General features: G+C 31.1%; 1 non-coding gene across 1 annotated transcript; it reads left to right on the forward strand.

Moving 5' to 3' along the window:
• Positions 1 to 107, forward strand: LOC128040784 (small nucleolar RNA R71). The gene has a single exon (XR_008195590.1). It is a non-coding gene; the product is annotated as a small nucleolar RNA R71 (small nucleolar RNA).
• The last annotated feature ends 22,057 nt before the right edge of the window (positions 108 to 22,164 follow it).

Consider the following 22,164-nt stretch of genomic DNA (forward strand, 5'->3'; position numbering starts at 1 on the left):
ATTCCATGATGAGGGCATATTCATAATAGTTCTTTAAACCTCTCCCATGCCTCATACAAGGACTCATCATCCAATTGTTGGAAGGTAGTAATCTCATTCCTCAACTTAAGCATTCTTGCCAGGTGGGAAGTACTTCACAAGAAAACTTTCTGCTAACTCTTGCCATGTGATAATGGAATTTGGTGGCAATGAGTTCAACCATGCTCGAGCTCCGTCCCTTAGCGAATATGGGAACAACTTTAATCGTAGTGCATCTTCGGGTACTCTGGCTAGCTTGAAAGAATTGTTCACCTCCATAAACAGTCTTAAGTGAATGTGAGGATCTTCGATAAGCATTCCATTGAATTGGCCCACTGTCTGAAGCATTTGGAACATAACTGGCTTTAGCTTGAACTATTCTGCCTCGATATCAAGTCTCCTAATACCCAGATTAAGATCATGAACCATTGGCATGACATACGGTCTTAGAGCTTTATCCCTATCATCAGCAATAAGGATAGGATTTTGAGCAGGTTTTGCTCCATTTCCTTGATTTGGATTTTCAAAGTTCATCTCTTTGGTCCTTCTTTGAGCTGCATGTCTTCTTCAATGTCAAAAAGTTCTTTCAATTTCAGGATCTATGGGGAGTAAATCGATAATTCGATCAGTACTCATAAACACGTGAAACAATCACAGAAAAATTAACTAAGTTAAAATTGAACAAAAAAAACAAACCAAAATGCAAAATTAACAAATTCACAAATAACAATTTTTAAAGCAATCCCCAACAACGGCGCCAAAAACTTGGAACAATGGAAATGTGCAAGTGTACACAATCGCAACAAGTAATAAAGTGACAAGTAAATATCGAGTTATCGTACCCATAGGGACTGTGTAAGAAAATATTTATAAAATGCAATAAAAAACACTTCGGTGAAGGAAAATCGCTTGTTTTGAAAAAGGGTTTAATAAAACTAAATTTTAACTAAGTAAATTAACTAGGAAAATTAAAAAGGTAAAAAGTTTCCAATGCATGATTTCTGAAAAAAAAAGTTTAATCAATATGACATAATTGTGTTAGATCAATCACATTTCTTAACTTAATATTACTAAAACAATATTCATGTTGTTACGACTAAATTCACGGCAACTTGGTAATTTGTTAACTATATAACACGTGCACACTTACAAAATTAACTAATATCTTGAACATATTATTATGTCAATTAAAACAATTAATCAATTTTAAAAAGCAAGTAAAATATTAAGTGAAGTAACAGTATATTTCTAAATTGAAATTGTTTAATCACAATAATCTTGCAAGTTATGCGAGGCTAATGTACCGTTTAATACCGTCGCTAATTTAACCCTCAGCTACCTTAGAAGATTAAACACGCATTGGTTAAGTATTGTGTCAATTAATTAAAATTTCAATAGGATTAATAATTAATTCATTAGTCACTTTACAATTGTAATGCAAGTATAACATAATCATGGTTTTACTTAATCAAATAATTTACTAAGACCTATAATAACACAAACATGATTTTAATAACTTAAGTAGACGAAATGAAATCAACCTAAAACTAATTAAATTTAATTTGTATTAATTAAATTTAGAATAACAACATAACAAATATTCATACATGTTCATAACAACAACAAGAAAAGTTAAAGGATAGGAAACTAGAATCAAATCCGGTGTTTCTCTGAAGCCAGACTAGTTTGCTCCTCTCCTTCTTCGCTTGTTCTGTTGAACTGAGGCTTCTATAAGCACTTGAATGCTGCTACCCAAGGTGGAAGAAAGACTCTTTTCCAAGAGGGAAATCAGCAAAGGAAAATAGAAGAGAAAAATGGGAAACAAGAAGAGAAAGTGAGTGAAAGAGAGAGAGATGTGTGAGATGAGAGGTGTGTTGAATGAATGGGTGAAAGGGGTATTTATAGGTGGGAGTAGCTGCTAAAAATAGCAAATAATTAGCAGCCACACACTCCCCTTGGCCGGCCACCACTCATGCACAGGTTTAAGATTTCAACTTGCTATATTTAGCTAGGGGAAAATATACAAAAGCATAATAAGTGGAGGGGTTTGAATGCGATTTCAAGGAGAATTCATGGGCTGATTTGCAAGTAAATAAATCAGATAATTCAAGCTGGTTGGGTATGCATGTTGGACGGGTTTGAAAAGCCTGATTTCTCGGTTGGATCAATTTTTTGTATTAGCACAACTAGGCCTCCTTTCCATAATATAATTAATAATAATTATTTAACCCAAAATAAATTGGATAAAAATTAAAATGAATTATATTATGTATTAATATTCATAATTTTGACCGTCTTAGGCTGAAAAATTAATTCACCTCGATGCTTCAAAAAATCACTTCACAGTTTTGAGCTTTTAGAAGTGTCTGTTGAGCTAATTTTCACCCTTTGTACAAATTTTTCGAAAATAAATAAAATTTATTTAAAAATTATTATAAAATTAATCAAAATTAAATATTTTAATAATTTAATTATTTTTGACAAGAATTACTGCGAAATTGCATGAATTTGAGTTAAAAAGGGTATGAAAAAGTCTATATATTTTTTTGTTTCCAGTGAGATAGAAAGGGACAAATAGGGGAAAGAGAGGGAAAAATGTCACGTGCCTAAATGTTTCTAGTGTTTTAACTGTTTTGAGCCAAATCTTCCTTTGAACTTGTACTATCCTAAGCCTCAGAACGTTACAAGCCTAGAAGACCAATGTGACTTAAGTGCTCTTTGTGCATAACCTGTTGGAATTGCTAACAATTAAACTTAATGAATGTTTTTGATTGACGTGATTGTGTTTGCTACATATATGTTTCATTTATGTTAAAGATGATATTATTAAACATTTGGTCATGAGAATTACTTCTAAGTTATTAGTAATGTAACAGTGTAAACTAATCCTAATTTACTTTCAATTTTTTTTCAAGGAATCAAAATATCAAGATTAAGTTACATGTATGATAAAAATTGTTATACTTTTAATATTTGACAACCATGTTTGTAGTAGTAATAAAATCCAAGGGACGTCTTCTTATTGCATGCTATGTGTCTAAACTTGGTTTGCTTGAGTACAAGCAAAAAGTTAAGTGTGGGGGAGTTCAAGTGTGGGAGTAGTGGTCTGCCACGATTTAGTTTCTTATTTACATCCATCTTCACTAACTCTATCTTGACTAAAGAAAAAAATCGTCATTTTTGTATTAATTTTTTTCTCTTTTTTCCCATATATGTGTCTTGGTTGCTTGAGGAAAAACAACAAGTTAAGTGTGGGGAAGTTGATTTGTCATGAATTACACTATTATTTACATCCCTTTTTACACATAACTTTAGCTTGTTTAATAGTAAAATCAAATCATCTTAGTATATATTTATGTTTTCATGCTTGAAGAAGTAAGTTATGCTTTTTAGTAGTTTTATTACGTCTTAGATATCTAAATAAGGTTATGGGGTTATGTAGGTCAAATCGAGAGCTAAAAATATACATGCAAATCAAAACTAGTGCCCAGGTCGTGACACCAAGACACCGATGTCGCAACACCGAAGATAGAAGATTAGAAGCCTTGGTGGCTTAGTAAATCACTTATGAAAAATTAGGGATACCTTGGTAAATATGGAAAGTACTCTCAGAGGATCTGTAATATGATAATATTTGATTTTATAATCTTAAAGGATTGAGTCAATCCCTCAAGATTCTCAATTGTAGATAGGCTTTAATCTCGACCATTGATGTAACTCAATCTATACCGTTGGTTTTGTAATAGCTCAACTATAAATTGAGGCATTCCCCCTCATTTGTAATCATCCTAGTATACTCAATTATAATCCTTCATAGTAATTGAATGTTATTGAGAGCATTTACTCAAAAACCTTGTGTGTTTTTTCTTTCTTGTAGCTTTTATGTTCTTTTGTTTCTCTTTCATTTGGAGTTGCTTCACCTTTATTTTCGGTGCCTTGAAGAATTTCCATCAAGAATTCTCACTTTGTGAGAGTTAGGCTAACTTAGGAAAATTTGAAACCAAGAAATTGAGTAAGGTTGTACGGATTGTGATAGTTGGTATTCGAGCTAAGGTTTTGAAGGCATCATTCGAGATGACTAAAAGAGTAGATGGTCAAATTAAGCGTATGAAGACCCACGTGATGTCCATGGAAGCTATCTAATCAAGGGATATATTGTTGGATTTGGAAGAACGAGTGGTGAATCTAGAGGAGTCCATACGGGATATGAAGGAGACGCTTGATCTAGTTGAGAATCGCACTGCAAGTTGGGCTCAATGTAAAAGCAACTCAGGGTAAACATTTTAGTGTCTCTCGGTTCTAATGTGGAAGAGATACGAGGGGTGCTCAATTCCATTACGGATAAGTTGACAGTGCAGGACGATGCTCTCAAGGCCATGATGATGACTTTGAAGGAGAAAACTAAATCCACGATGAGGGTTTTGAACATAAGAATAGAGGAGTTCAAGGGAGAGCTTGTTGTGTATCGAGCCGATGTGGGTAAAGTAATGTTGGGTGCAACACTAAACCATGATATATATGTCCCCAAACTGGAGAAGTTTAAGAGGGCAAGGTTTATAAGAGTGGTGGACAACTTCTTGTGAGAGATGGAGCAATACATCCATGCTGTGGGTGTAACAGCTCGATTATAACCCTAATCGGATAAAGTGGTTTCAGGACCATAAATCTAAGTCAGAAAAATATTTTAAAATTATTATCGGTATTTATAGTATGTGAATTACTATGTGTGAAAATTTCGTATAAAAATTTGATCGTTTGAGTGCTCAATTTGATAAAAAAGGGATTAATTGCATAAAATGAAAACTTAGAGATTTAATTTAAAAGAATCTATTTGTTGATGTCTTTTTAAATGGGTGGTTTAAAAGTGAAATTTAACCACTATATAGATAGTGGACGGTTGAAGACAAGACTAACCTTAGTGTTTTAATATTATATATTAGATAAGTAAGGTTAATAAAGTAAATAAACATATATTATAATATATGATAATTAAATTAAACAAAAATCCTTATGTTATCATCTTCCTCAAAGCCGAAAGTGAGAAAAGAAAAACAAAGAAACATCCAAGCTAGGTTTCGGCTATTAAGAAGCTTAAATAAGGTTCGTTTTTGATAATTTCTATGTTTTTGAGATCGTTGCTTTGTGTACTACAAGACCCATGCTTTAATTTTTAAATTTGGTGTTGATTTTGAGATATGCCATTGATGAATGCTTGAGCTTTGTGATAGTTGATGATGAATTATGAAAGATATGTGAAAAATTAACATGTTTTGTCTTTGAATTTTTGGTGAAATTGAGTAATTAGGGCTAAATTGTGAAATTAAACTTTTGAGGGATTAAAATGTGAAAAAAATGAAATGTGTGGACTTGTATGAGCACTAGGTACATTCGGCCCTTGTATAGTGTGGAAAATTTTTGTGTATTTTGTGTTTTATGCAATAGGGATTAAATTACAAAAAGTGTAAATGTCAGGGGCAAAATGGAAAATTTCCCATTTATGTGTTTTTGAACTAAATTGAATGTAATAATATTTAAACTAGCTCATTTTGAATATATTTAGATCAAGAACCAAAGAAATCAGAGTTGGATCAGGGAAAAACTAAAGTCGTCGACTAATCATCCGATTTCGATTTTACACTATCAGAGGTAAGTCTATTAGCTATTTAATATTATTAAATCAGTATATATGTATGTATATCTATTTTATTTTGTTGAGCTATAATTAAAAATAATTTGATTGAATAAATTTGAAGTATAAATGGTATATATGTATATACAATGTTGAATATATAGGTATATGCTTATATAAGTCTCTGAATTAAATTAAAGTATGAATGGTATATAGGTATATGTATATATATATATACACTATTTGAATATTTAAATATGTATCTATATGTTTATGTTCTTGAATTTACTTGATGGTATGAGGGTTATATACTTATATACGAGATTGAATACATATATGTATATACATGTATAAATTCTTGGTTTAATCAAAGGTATGTATAATATATATGTATACATAAGGTCGAATATATATATATATATATATATATATATATATATATATATATACATGAATAAAATTTTGGGTTTGATTAAAGGTATGTATATTGTATTTGTATAGGTAATTTCCAATAAGTATGTATATGTGAGTTGGAATGTATATGTTTATACTCGAATAGGTCTTGATTATATTTTAAGGTATGAATGTTAAGTATACATGTGTAGTTTTGAATATGTATGAATATACATGTATATGTTATTTTGAATAAGCGTGTATATATACATGTAAATTTCTTGTATTGAATTTAGTTAAGTAATTATATATGAATATATACATGAATAAGTTATGAACTTAGATAAAGGCAAGAATGTGTATATTTATGAACTTATACAAAGAACATGTGTTTGCCATTAAGAATTATTTGAGGAATAATTTAGTATATGGGAAATTGAGATTTTCAGGCTTAGCACCTAGCAGGCTTATTGCCAGTGAAACAATTCAGACTTTATGTCTAGCAGGCTTAATGCCGGTGAAACATTTCAGACTATATGTCTAGTAGGCTAAGTCTTGGTGTCTTGAATCGAGCTTTAAGCCTAGCAGGCTAAGTCTTAGGTGAATCATTTAAAGTATGTGATTAAGTGTACAGTTATATGATTTTGGTTATCTTTAATTGATGAGCATATATACATTCGGTTATGTGTGTTTAATGAATATGTATATATTCGATCTATGCATTTGTAGAATATATATATGCTTTCGATTTATGCAGATGATAAATGTATATGTATAAATATTCGGTATATGTATTTGATAAGTATCTACACATGCGAATGGGATGTATATACCTTTGTTTATAAGTATTTGATGGAGATGAATGCATTCGGTCATATGTATTAGATTTGCATTTGGTTATAAGTTTATCATGAATATACATACATAATCGGATATGATATGTATTTAAAATATATATATGCTCGATTATATACATTCGGTTGTAATGTTGTTTGGTATAAATATACATATATTCAGTTGAATGCATTTGACAGTACACATATTTGACTATAAATAAAATGGTGCGAGTACAACAAATGTATGAATATTAGTTATATGTGTTAATTGCAATCTTAGAAAATTAAATTAAAAGTTATATTATATATATATGTTTAGTTATCTATAGACTTACTAAGCTATAAAAGCTTACTTCGTTTGTTTATATCTTTCCTTTTTATAGACTTAAAGATCAAGCTTCAAGCTCGGGGATCATTAGCAAGATCATCACTCTATCTACTGTCTCGGTATTAAAATGTTTAAATTTTAACTTATGGCATGTACATGCTAGATAATGTTGTGAAGTTCATACTGTGATATATATATATATATTGTATATGAGATTAATAGCCATACGAAAATGGCTTATTTTCTTAAGGTTTAGTTGGATTGTAATGTTTTTGTTTTGTTTTAAATGGTCACAAGAGAAGCTTAAAATTTTGCATGTTTAATATTAGACCTAGCTTATCATATGTAACTGTTATAATTATTGAACTTTAATGAATGTCTGTTCTGAGTTGTGTTTTGATTAGTAATGCCTCTTAACACTAATTCGGCGATAGATACGGGTTAGGGGTGTTACAGTGGGCATCAAGGACAATGATGCTATTGGGATACGGGATAGAGTTCGAACCTTATACGAACATAATGCGGTGAAAAATAAAATTGATATCCCATAAACTACCAAGGATCTCATGCAATAAGTACGAATTGAAAAGGGAATAACGAAAATTACCTTGTTTCGTTAAACTTCCATATAGTAATGCTTGATTTGAATCAGATCTCCAAAGGTGCTGCCTTGTTGGAAGATGACCACCCTCTACAAGCATCCACACTCAAACGAACGACAAACGATTGAATGAAATGCTAGTTCCAACTTCGTTTTCTCAAAACATTTTGGTTTATTCTCTCAAATGGTTGATAGCCAAAAACTTGTGTTACTGGAGACGTGTACATATATCATATATATATAGGGTTGGGTAAAACTAGATTTGAGGTTATATATATACTTAAAATTCTTTTAAATAATATAAAATCAATTTCCTTATCGATAAGGAATATAAAATTTTATCTTGAATTTTAAAACTCTTTTAAATAATAATCTAAATTCTATTTAATTATCCTTTATTTAAAACTCTTTTAAATAATAATTAAATTCTTTTAATTATTATTTATCTAAAACTCTTTTAAATAAAAATTAAATTTTATTTCCTTATCTAATAATGAATATATCAAATCCTTTTGATTTTGAATTTTAATTGTTATTTATATTAAAATATTTTAAATAATAATTAAATTCTATTTCCTTATCTAATAAGGAATATATCAAATTCCCTTTTATCTCGTTTATTATTATTTATGAATTTAACAGAAATAGTAAAAATTACTATTTGTTATCATTTTGACTACAATTTAAATTTCCAAAATTAAATTCGAATCAAAATAATAACCGATTATTACTCATAATTTAAAATAATCTGATCAATTTAAATTACTTAAATAGAGCGATAAACTAAACCATTCTTGTTCATTCTTAATGTGCGACCATATAGGTTCAATTAACGTTGGCAGTAGGCCCAAATCATATTTGGTCCTACAAGTAATAAGTGGCCTCTAGTAAGACATTACGACTGCCCAAGTTAAATGAAAGATCATGATCTGAGGCAACCTAAATACAACTCATGACATAATCCTTTTGTCTCACGATATTTAGATAGAGTATAAGGCATGAATAAAGTTAACCTTATATCATTCTATCTTTAATTTCTTGATAACAATTAGATTTATAAAAGGAATTACATTGATCTCCATCAATTCATTCCAGCATGGCCATGCATTTTTCAATCTCAATCGTCGAGGGGCCCAAAGATATCTCTCTTTTAATAAGATGGACAAATTCCATCTTAATCACTCACATCTCACTAGATTCTAATTCGCATCTTCCTAACATCGCCTTGGACCACCAACTTATGTATAGTCTTCTAGCTCCGCCATAATCATGGTCGGATGGCATGACTCCAAAAGAGCTTACAATGTCTTCTTGTTATATTACAATAAAATTTACTTCTACTAGAGAAATAAAATTATAATAAAATAAAACAACATGCAGGCCATATTTAATAATTACAACCCCTTGTAAAATAATAACAAAATAATATGCCATCACATAAACCTAAAAGGCCATACTATGTACCATGCAATAAGAAACACTACATACAACAGCATCATGCGATTCAAATATAGTGCAAGCATGGTAAATATGTAAAGTAAGATGCTCTGATACCACTGTTTGGATATGGGATAGAGTTCGAATCTTATACGAACATAACACGGTGAAAAGTAAAATTGATATATCATAAACTACCAAGGATCTCATGCAATATGTACAAATTGAAAAGGGAATAACGAAAATTACCTTATTTCCTTAAACTTCTAGATACTAACGGTTGATTTGATCAGATCTCCAAAGGTGCTGCCTTGATGGAAGATGACCACCCTCTACAAGTGTCCACACTCGAACCAACGATGAACGATCGAATGGAATGCTAGTTCCAACTTCGTTTTCTCAAAACATTTTTGGTTTATTCTCTCAAACGACTGATAGCCAAAAACTTTTGTTACAGGAGAAGTGTACATATATCACATATATAGGGTTCGGTAAAACTGGATTTGAGGTTGTATATATATTTTAAAATCTTTTAAATAATTTAGAATCTCTTTCCTTATTTGATAAGGAATATTAGATTTTATCTTGAATTTTAAAAACTCTTTTAAATAATAATTATATTCTATTTCCTTATCGATAAAGAATATATCAAATCTTTTTTTATCTCATTTATTATTATTTTGAATTTAACAGGAAATAGTAACAAAATTATTATTTGTTATCATTTTGAATACAAATTTAAATTTCCAAAAATTAAATTCGAATCAAAATAATAATTGATTATTACTCCTAATTTAAAATAATATTATCATTTTAAATTACTTAAAGGGAGCAATAAACTAAACCATTCTTGTTCATTCTTAATGTGCGACCCTATAGGTTCAATTAACGTTGGCAGTAGGCCTAAATCATATTTGGTCCTACAAGTAATAAGTGGCCTCTAGTAAGACATTACGACTACCCAAGTTAAATGAAAGATTATGATCCAAGGCAACCTAAATACAACTCATGACATAATCCTTTTGTCTCACGATATCTAGATAGAGTATAAGGCATGAATAAAGTCAACCTTATATCATTCTATCCTTAATTTCTCGATACCCAACTAGATTGAAAAAGCGAATGACATTGATCTCCATCAATTCATTCTAGCATGACCATGCATTTTTCAGTCTCAATCGTCGAGGGGCCCAGAGATATCTCTCTTATAATAGGAGGGACAAATTTCATCTTAATCACTCACATCTCACTAGATTCTAATTAGCATATCTATGACATCGCCTTGGACCACCAACTTATGTATAGTCATCTAGATCCTCCATCATCATGGTCGGATGGCATGACTCCAAAGGGGCTTACAATGTCTTCTTGTTATATTACAATAAAAATTACTTCTACTAGAGAAATAAAATTACAATAAAATAAAACAACCTGCAGGCCGTATTTAATAATTACAATCCCTTGTAAAATAATAACAAAATAATATGCCATTCATATAAACCTAAAAGGCCATACTATGCACCATGCAATAGGCAGAACTACATACAACAACATCATGCAATTTAAATATAGCGCAAGCATGATAAATAAGTAAAGCAAGACGCTCTGATACCACTATTTGGATACGGGATAGAGTTGGAATCTCATACGAACATAATGCGGCAAAAAATAAAATTGATATCTCATAAACTACCAATGATCTCATGCAATACGTACAAATTGAAAAGGGAATAACGAAAATTACCTTATTTTGTTAAACTTCTAAACACTAACGGTTGATTTGAATCAAATCTCCAAAGGTGCTGCCTTGTTGGAAGACGACCACCCTCTACAAGTATCCACATTTGAACGAATGATGAACGATCGAATGGAATGCTAGTTCCAACTTCGTTTTCTCAAAACGTTTTTGGTTTATTCTCTCAAACGACTAATAGCCAGAAACTTGTGTTAGAGGAGAAGTGTACATATATCACATATATATAGGGTTCGATAAAATTGGATTTGAGGTTGTATATATATTTAAAACTCTTTTAAATAATTTAGAATCTCTTTCCTTATTTGATAAGGACTATCAAATTTTATCTTGAATTTTAAAACTCTTTTAAATAAGAATTAAATTCTATTTCCTTATCGATAAGGAATATATCAAATCCGCTTTTATCTCATTTATTATTATTTTCGAATTTAACAGAAATAGTAACAAATTTACTATTTGTTATCATTTTGACCACAAATTTAAGTTTCCAAAATTAATTTCGAATCAAAATAATAATTATTATTACTCGTAATTTAAAATAATATTATCATTTTAAATTACTTAAAGAGAGCGATAAACTAAATCATTCTTGTACATTCTTAATGTGCGACCCTATAGGTTCAATTAACGTTGGCAGTAGGCCCAAATCATATTTGGTCCTACAAGTAATAAGTGGCCTATAGTAAGACATTACGACTACCCAAGTTAAATGAAAGATCATGATCAGAGGCAACCTAAATACAGTTCATGACATAATCCTTTTGTCTCATGATATCTAGATAGAGTATAAGGCATGAATAAAGTCTACCTTATATCATTCTATCTTTAATTTCTCGATTCCCAATTAGACTGAAAAATGAATGACATTGATTTCCATTAATTCATTCGAGCATGGCCATACATTTTCGGTCTCAATCATGAGAGGCCCAATGATATGTCTCTTCTAATAAGAGGGACAAATTCCATCTTAATCACTCACATCTCACTACATGATTCTAATTATAGGTTGTATATATATTTAAAACTCTTTTAAATAATTTAGAATCTCTTTCCTTATTTGATAAGGACTATCAAATTTTATCTTGAATTTTAAAACTCTTTTAAATAAGAATTAAATTCTATTTCCTTATCGATAAGGAATATATCAAATCCTGCTTTTATCTCATTTATTATTATTTACGAATTTAACAGAAATAGTAACAAATTTACTATTTGTTATCATTTTGACCACAAATTTAAGTTTCCAAAAATTAATTTCGAATCAAAATAATAATTCATTATTACTCGTAATTTAAAATAATATTATCATTTTAAATTACTTAAAGAGAGCGATAAACTAAATCATTCTTGTACATTCTTAATGTGCGACCCTATAGGTTCAATTAACGTTGGCAGTAGGCCCAAATCATATTTGGTCCTACAAGTAATAAGTGGCCTATAGTAAGACATTACGACTACCCAAGTTAAATGAAAGATCATGATCAGAGGCAACCTAAATACAGTTCATGACATAATCCTTTTGTCTCATGATATCTAGATAGAGTATAAGGCATGAATAAAGTCTACCTTATATCATTCTATCTTTAATTTCTCGATTCCCAATTAGACTGAAAAAATGAATGACATTGATTTCCATTAATTCATTCGAGCATGGCCATACATTTTTCAGTCTCAATCGCGAGAGGCCCAGTGATATGTCTCTTCTAATAAGAGGGACAAATTCCATCTTAATCACTCACATCTCACTACATGATTCTAATTATGTTCAAGCATAAATTTTATAGTTTTTCGGTTAAAGGCAATGTTTGATTATGCCAAACTAGAAAATTCCTCATGTTGAGAACTATAGTGATTTCAGGTCTAAGGATTTTAATGGTACAACTGTTTAGAGATTTAATTTATGACTTTGATCCATGTATTGATATCAAAACGGGTCAGTCAAATATTCATTCTCAACAAATACATATTAATATGATTTATTTCTCAAACACATGTTCATCACATGAATATCTAACATATTCCAAACTAATCATATTTCATTGTTGTTCCCACAACAATGACCAATTAGGGACATTTAGAATAAAATTATTCAAGGATATTATTATATATTAAAAATAAAAATTATAATAATAAATTCATTTAATCAAAATAAAACGTCCATACAATAGGCCTAGGGCACTATTACTAATAGATGCTAAGGTAAATACTGCTGCTAGATCTTTTATTGATTTTGCTCTTTATGTTGGAGGCATAGATCCACAGATGAAAGCTGTGGCCAGGCCACAATGGAGACTTGGGAGGAGTACTAGAAAAAGTTCAAGGAGCAATTTTACTCGTAATATGCAGAGAAGGAGGCTCAGTCTAAGTTGCGTAGGTTCTCACTACAAGACACAATTTAGGAGTACGTGAAGGAGTTTAGTGAACTAATGCTAAAAATCACTAATTTGAACGAGAAAGAAGCATTCTTCTATTTAATGGATAGGTTGAATCCGTGGGTCAAATAGGAATTGGAATGTCGAGGGGTCCAAGAACTGTCCATAGCTATAATTATGGTAGAGTCCTTGATCGAACTTGTTTTGAGGAAAGACAAGTTCGAGTTTTCTCAGCCCAAGGATAAGGGTAATGGTGGTGAACATGAAGAAGGATAAGTTGAGCATAGCAACGGTAATGGTGGCAATGGGAAACCGTAAAATGGGAAGAGGAAACCTAAAAACTCGAAGGAAAAGAAGAGCGATATACAATGCTTCTTACGTGCAGTCTGCATATGGTAAGGGACAATTCAATTTGATCCGTGTTTTCATCAAAGAGGATGATGAGCCGGAAAAAATGCCCGTGAGGATTGATTTGATCGTGTGTGGTGTCGAAGCCAAAAGGGGAAAATAGTGTCAAATAAACCAAGTGGAGTTCTTCTTATGTTGTGGTCCACATAAGATGTAGAATTGCCTAGAGTGATCTACGATCAGTAAGGAGAAAAAGTAGAGCTTGATGAGAGTGAGGCTTCACAGCTTGGAACAATGATACTCAACCCTGGAAAAGTGAATAGGGGTTACAAGCAGAAAAGGTTGATGTATGTGGACATCAACATCCCAGGTCAAAGAAAGAGTGCTCTTATTGAAATAGGGGGCATCAAACTTGTTCATATTGGAGAAAGGCGTGGGTAAACTTGGTCTCTTGGTTAGAAAATTGACCAAGAAGATCAAGATAGTAAATTCCAAAGAGGTCCCAACTAAGGAGTAGAACAAAAACTGGAGCTACAAACTGGTGAGTGGAAAGGTAAAGAATATTTTAAGGTAATTTGTTTAGATGATTACAACTTTGTGCTTGGCTTGAATTTCCTTGATCGAATTAATGCTTTTTTGGTTCATTTTGTCGATTGCATTTCTATCTTGGATACTAAAAAACAACAATGTGTTGTGCTGGTGAGTCGAGACATGAAAGGTGAAACCAAGGTATTGTCGCCAATCCAGCTGGTTGAGGATGTTCATGGTGGAAAGAAAATTTATGTGGTATATCGGATGAGTACTATGAAGAACCCCTTGGAAATGCTAAAGGGGCAGAAAACTGATATGAAGCTTATTGAGTAATCAGTGGAGCTACCACTTATGAGAGAGGTGGGTTGTGAGTAGTGATGCAAACTAGATAGTTGAAACGAGTAAATGCTACAAGTGATTTACGTCTCAAACACTTGTCTAGTTTTTTTCATTATGACTTGCTATTAGCTTGGCAATGACTCCACAAAATATTTGACTTCACAAAATATTTTGAAATTTTTTTTCTAAAATAAATTATTTTATATAAAAATAAATGAATCTTTCTCTACACATTAAAACCCCAAAAATCTCTAGTCCTTTTATTATCTTTCAACACTTATCACTTTTCTCTCTAGTATTTCTTCAAGAAATTTTGTAACACCCATACATTGTTCAAGATTAAATGTAATTATTTAATATCCTATTTTATATTAAAGAACAATGCTAAAAGAAATAAGAAGTATGTTGTAAAATAGATTAGACCAGATGTATAAATTTTTGTTAAATGCTTTTGTGTTGTAACATCCAATATCCAGATCTGGTGATTCAAGTCAGGTAGAGGGTGTTAAAAAAAGATACCACCTAGGTTCTCCTCTTCGTCTCACTAGGCATATAGATATCCTTCCGGTCTCACTATTAGGCACAATTATATTGAACTATCTAATGATAAACTCTCCTCTCGGTCTCGTTTATCTAGATTTTCCAATAGATGAATCAATTCTAGTGTATTAAGCATTTCAATATAATAGAAGAATCAATTAATCAAGCATAAACATGAAATTAAGCTAACAAATAACTAACCAACCAACCACCAACCAATTTAGCACATACTCAAACTTAAATTCGAAACAAACATTTTATCAAACACATGATAGGCATAAAATAAAAGTAAAGAGTTTGAGAAAATTCTTATTTAATTGATTGGAATCTGATGAAGCCCATGAGTTTGATCCTCTCCCTTTTACATAGTCTTTAACAAGAATAAAAAAATAAAATAACAAAAAAAATCTATTCTAAATGGAAAAGAGAAAACCTAATCGAAAAAAGTGAAAACAAAAGAAAAGAAAAGAAAAGATTGAGAGTCTTGGGGGTCTCAATATTGTGATACTCATTCATTGGTATCACGATATCACTGTAGTTGGACTCAATTTTCCTCATTTCAACACTGTCATGGATATCACGACTTCTATGCTTCGATATTGTAATACCTCATTATCGATATTTTTTTCATATTTGGGCAACCATCGACTCCCTACACCACTCAATCACATCATTAGTTTCCCCGTGGCATGATTGGCCAATTTGAGTCTAAAAAATGAATTAAAACTAATAAAAACAAATTATTAATAACAAAACTAAAAATCAAGAAAGGTAAAGAAAAAACACCTAATTTTCTTGAGAATAAGCTCTTTAAGTGTAATGGAGAGCCTACTATGACGTATCAAATTACGATAGATTAGTATACCAAGATGTCATAAAAGAAAATGAGAATTGACTTCTTTAATAGTGGTTTGAACACAATGTTCATTAGTTCTTAGAAATTGGAAGGAGCATTGGTAAGGCCAAAGGGCATGACCAAGAAATCATAATGTCCTTCATGTGTTTTGAAGGCTGTCTTATGGATATCAGGCTCTGATATACTAATTTGATGGTAATTAGATCTAAGGTCCAATTTAAAGAAGAACATAACTTGTCCCAATACTTCTTCAATGATTGGAATGGGAACTTACCTTTGATAGTAAGTTGATTGAGTTGCTTGTAGTCAACACAGAAGCTCCAAATTCAATCCTTCTTCTTGACCATGAGGATGGAAGAAGTGAATGAGCTATTATTGTCTATAATGATGCACACTTGCAACATTTATTGAATCGATCTCTCCAATTCACTTTCTGAATAGTAGAGGTACTTATAAGCTCGAATCTTAACGACTAAATTCTCATCCTTTAAGGGAATCTGGTAGTCTTGTAGACGAGAAGGAGGAAGGACTTTGGGAGTCTGAAATATGTCAACATATTCCTCTAATACCACTGTATGTTTAAAGGAATGGCTATAGCAGCGACTGATATTGAGGTATGCACTATTATAGCCATGGACATAGCAAATGGCCTCATTTCTTGACCTACAAAAGAGAAATACATTGAATATTGCATAACATCAAGGAATTGAATGGCCCCTGGCATGATTTTTTAAAGCTTGTAGGACCTTCCTTGATAATTGAATTGCATGGTCAAGGAAGAAAAATCCCAAAAAATTCTTGTAACACCCATACCTGATCTGATCGCCGGAACTGTACTGTTGAGTGCTGCACTTCATAACCAAAATTTAACTAACACATATATAATACATATTCCGCCAATTATGGTTCAATGCAATTATCTAATTTACAACACCTTGTGTCTTTATTTCGATAAAAAAATTAAACAAAATATTTTACAAAGTAGTTTAAATATATCGAATATTTGCATAAATTGCAAATAATATTCATATAAAAATTAATTACAAATGAGCTTCTGACCTTGAGACCCAGCCTTTAGGTCACCCCGATGTAGGAAGCACAACTGCTAGACACGACGGATTCTAGTTTGGACGTTCCACGAACTATCTAATTCTCTTATTACCTAAAACAAATCATGTCACAAATGTTAGTTCGAATGAACTTAATGAGTTAACCATACCTCATATTAGTAGAAAGCTAACAAGCTGGCACTTTATGATTCAAAATTTTAGTTTGACTGTCTATACTAAATCAATTCCCCAATATCATTGGCCTAATATGAATGAAAAATGATCTGACTCACTTGTACTGGGTACATCATCCTCAAAAATGCCATTGGTTAATTAATTGCACCATCTGGAGAAAATATTCATCTTATTTGACTGCCTTTGATCTATTATGTTATGACTTTAAAACAAAATATTTCATAGTTGGCTAAAAAAAGCCTTGTTCTAGGAAGCTTTTGCTATAGATTTAATATTGATCTACTGTAATTCAGTGTAGCAGATTAAACCAATTTTCAAACTTTAGGAGCTTCAATACAATCACTTTTGTTAAGTTTTATAATTTTATCTAAATTTAATAAATTGTGTAATTTGAGTTTTTATTGACTTTAGTGGTCGAATGAAGCCTAAGGGTGAGCTTATAACAACTTAATTTTGGGCCAAGTCGGAATAGTGGTTTCGGGACCACAAATCCGACGAGGAAAATTTTTTTCTTATTATATTTTTATGGTCTACAATTTCATAGAATAATTTCGTGAAAATTTCGTTCGAAAATTTTGACGTTTGTGCACTCAATTTAGTAAAAAGGACTAAATTGTAAAAAAGTGCAAAAATTGAGTTCTACATGTTAGAAGTGTTCAATTGTTATGAAATTTTATATTGGAGATCCTTATATGGTAATTATATCATTGGTTAAGTTGGTGGACAAAATGAAAATGGTTAGGTATGTTTCCAAAGTTTTTCATTAAGGGCATTTTAGTCATTTAATAATTAAAATGAATTAAAAACAAAATTAAAAGCCAATTTTTGTCCATATTCAAGCTAGGGGCCGAAATTTGCATGGAGAAACCATGGCTAGGGTTTTTCAAGCTTCCAAGCTCGATTGTAAGTCCGTTCTGTCCCCGTTTTTAATGATTTTCACGTTTTTAAAATCCTTGTAACATGATTTATTTTTTTCTACCATTTATTTGAGATATGATGAAGGTCTAGGTTTTGACCCATGTTATAAATTTGTGTATTTATGGTTAATGGTAGATTATGTGTAAGAGCCCGAATTTGGGGCTAGTCGGAATAGTGGTTTCGGGACCACAAATTTGACCAGAAAAAAATTATTTTCATTATATTTTTATGGCCTACGATTTCACAAAATGATTTTGTGAAAATTTCATTCGAAAATTTTGACGATTGGGCACTCAATTTAGTCAAAAGGACTAAATTGTAAAAAGTGAAAAATTTGAGTTCTATATGTTAGAGGTGTCCAATTTTTATGAAATTTTAAATTGGAGGTATCTATATGGTAATTAGACCACTGGTTAAGTTGGTGGACAAAAATGGGTATGGTTACACATGTTTCCAAAGTTTTTCATTACGGGCATTTTGGTCATTTAGTTATTAAAATGAATTAAAAACAAAATTAAAAGCCAATTTTTGTCCATCTTCAACCCCTAGGCCGAAAATTGTATGGAGAAACCATGGCTAGGGTTTTCAAGCTTTCAAGCTCGATTGTAATTCTGTTCTATCCCAGTTTTTAATGATTTTTACGTTTTTGAAATCCTCGTAACAAGATTTACCTATTTTTACCATTGTTTTGAACTAGGGTTTGTGTTTAAAAATTTACCCATGAATGATATGCATGCATTTTGATATTTTATGGAAGAATATGAATGTTTGGAGTGTGATAAACGATTTGTACTAAGTAATTTTTGATGAAAATGCCTAAAAGGAGTAATTTGTAAAAGTTATAAAATATGTCACAAGTGTGTGAATAAGTGAGTATTGTGGACTGCTATAGTTATGAAAATGGTTCGTCTAGGCCTAAAATGCAAGGAAATTGAATAAAAATTATTTTACGAGCCTAGGGGCAAAATCATAATTTTATGAAACTTTAGGGGAAAAAATGTAATTTTGTCAAAGTATGATTTTTGGACTGGAATGAATAGTGTGAAGGTTATATAATTTAAATGTATTGTTATAAATCAAGAAAGACGAGAAATTGAAATTGATCGATAAAAAAGAAAAGTGAGAAAAAGTGAAAAATTCCCAAATAAACCTTTGGAATAAAAAGGGATATGAATGAAATGACAGAATTGATCACATGTGTGGCTCAAATTGTGTGTAGGCCACTATGTAAAAGTGAAAGTGATGGTCACGTGTGTAGTACTATGTGCAGGCTACTACGTGTACCGGAATGATAGGTCGTATGTGTAGTACTATGTGCAGGCTACTATGCGTACCAGATAGTTTCGATCATGTGTGTAGTACTATGTGCAGGCTACTACGTGTACCGAATGATAATGGTCACATGTGTAGTACTATGTGCAGGCTACTATGTGAATCGAACATCAATGATTAGTAAAGTGGTTGCTATGTGTTGATTCCACCGGACATCATTGATTAATAAGGTGGTTGCTATGTGCTAAATCCACCGAGTATCTGTTATTATTCTGAAGTGTTCATCGAAAAATTGACTAAGTGTAATTGAATAATTAATATAGGTGTGGAATTGAATTGAATATCTACTTAGAAATGGAAAAAATAATTTTGAATTGAATTGTGATTGAAAGTGAAAAAGTGAAATTATGAAAGAGTACATTTAGCAATAAAATAGTTCAGACAGCAACAGTTGTGTGACTTTTAAAAATAACCAAAAATGGTGGATATTGAATTAGAGAATGAATAATATATGAAATTGAAGTTGAATGAGTCTATTATCATATAAAAGAAACAAAGCAAGAAAAAAGATATATATTCTGAGATATTTGAAGTTTAGTTAGACAGAGTCAGAATGAGTTCAGAATCCCCTGTTCTAACTTTGGAAAATTGTCAACAATTGTAAAAAAATAATTATGGATAAATTTTATATGTTTAGAATCCTGAATGAATCTATTTTCAATAGAAACAAATGGAACCGATATCCAAATTTTGTACAATGAGATAATTAATTTTTAGTGAAGAGAGGTCAGAACTGTCGAGTAGTGAAATAGGGAAAACTTTAAAGAATAAACTGTACTATTTGGCTAAACCAAAAATTCTAAAAATTTTATGGTAAGAAGATATGTGAATCTAGTTTCGGGGAAAATTTATGGATCTTAATTTGGAGTTCTGTAGCTCCAGTTAAAAATAATTTAGTGCCTCTGATCGAATAGACAACTTTGAATATACATGTGAGTGAATAGTGAAAATGTAGTTAATGTTGTTTAAATGTGTTAGACACATTAAGGATGTGGAATGGAGAGAAGGAGGAGGGAAATTGGAAGAAAATATGAATGATTTGTGTATAATTGGCCTTATGCTCGATTATAATCGATAAACGATTGAAAAGAAATGATGTTTATAATTGTGCATTATTAGTTATAGTTAAAGTTCATGTGAGAAAATAAAGTTTCATAGTATGTGTATGTGGTATACTTGGTATATGATTTGGTATGTAGCAATGTCAGAAATGTTTTATGAATTAACTCATGTTGAAAAGTTTGATACATAAACAAATGTGGTGTTTATCCATGCTTATAATGCTTATACTATATGTTTATTTGGCTAGCATGTTTGGTGTGTATGCTTAGGCTTTGGTCAAGTTGTGGCTGGATTACGGCACATTAAATTTATCAAATTATGCATTGAGATGGTAAATGTCTAGATGGAAATATGCTTGTGATCATAAAAGGGTGGTAAGGTTTAAAGTTTGTAATCTTTATTAAAATGATTTATCATGTGATTAGTCTTCAAAAAGACTAGCTTGCGACTATGGTTGAGTGTAATGTTTATATCTTGTGTGATATGCATAGGAAACGGGAGTGGAAAGGAAATGAAATACTAGGTTCATGCTTGAAGTGTAAAATGATGCAAAAATGGGACGTTAAGTTAAACGATAAATATGTATTAGTATTGAACTTAGTGAAATTGAATTGTACGTGTATTAAATGGAAATTGCAAATGATATGATTTGAATTAAATGAATTATTGTGGTATTGAATTGTATATTGGATTGAGAAATTGAATTGAATCGTGAACATGAAAATCGTGAATTAAATGAAATGGAAATGAAGTATTGAATTGCATGCGTATGTATTGGGACTCAGAAACCCTATTTGTTACAAATATAGTATTTTGAAGTTATAACGTGAAGATTTATAAAAGCATGTTAAAACTTTGAAGAGTTTAAATTTGAATGAAACTTTATAACTCGGTTTAACATGTTTATAAGTGTATGTGTTCTGGTAATGCCTCGTACCCTATTCCGGCATCGAATACAGGTAAGGGGTGTTACAATGTGACATCGCCAAATTCGGTCATAACGTTTAGACCAGATTTGGGGTGTTACATTTAGTGGTATCAGAGCTACGGTTTAGTCGGTTCTTCGACCAAACGTAGCATATGTGAGTCCAGCTATAAATGCCATGTTATGACTCGTGATGGTGTGATATCAATTATTTTGTTAAGACAGAGATGATTTTCAACTGAGCTATTTTTGATAATGCTGAAAATGATATTGACATAAATGAAATATGCTCACGTTATGTTAGAATTTGGAAAGGCAAGAATAAAAATTCGTGATATGTATGTGTTCATGTATGAAAAGAGATGATCATAAGTTGAAAAAAGAAAAAAACGAAATGAAAGTTTATGTCGTGATAAGCTCATCCAAGTATGGTGCTGATTATATGATGCTATGTGCTCAACATATTTGATTAAGTGAATATGGTAAGCGAATTTACTTAACTAGATGGAATGTGTGTTTATGTACATCTGTTTGAATAAGTGAAATCAGTACGTTCATATGATAGAATCTTATATTTAATTGTTAAATTAGAAGTAATATGATGTTCTGTTTTATGTATTTATTATTGAACCATGAATATTATAATAGTATGAAAACTGAATTAGAAGATTAAATTGAGTAGAACGCAGGAATGAGTAC

The sequence above is a fragment of the Gossypium raimondii genome, chromosome 4 (assembly GCF_025698545.1).
Source record: "Gossypium raimondii isolate GPD5lz chromosome 4, ASM2569854v1, whole genome shotgun sequence".
In the NCBI taxonomy this organism is placed as follows: domain Eukaryota; kingdom Viridiplantae; phylum Streptophyta; class Magnoliopsida; order Malvales; family Malvaceae; genus Gossypium; species Gossypium raimondii.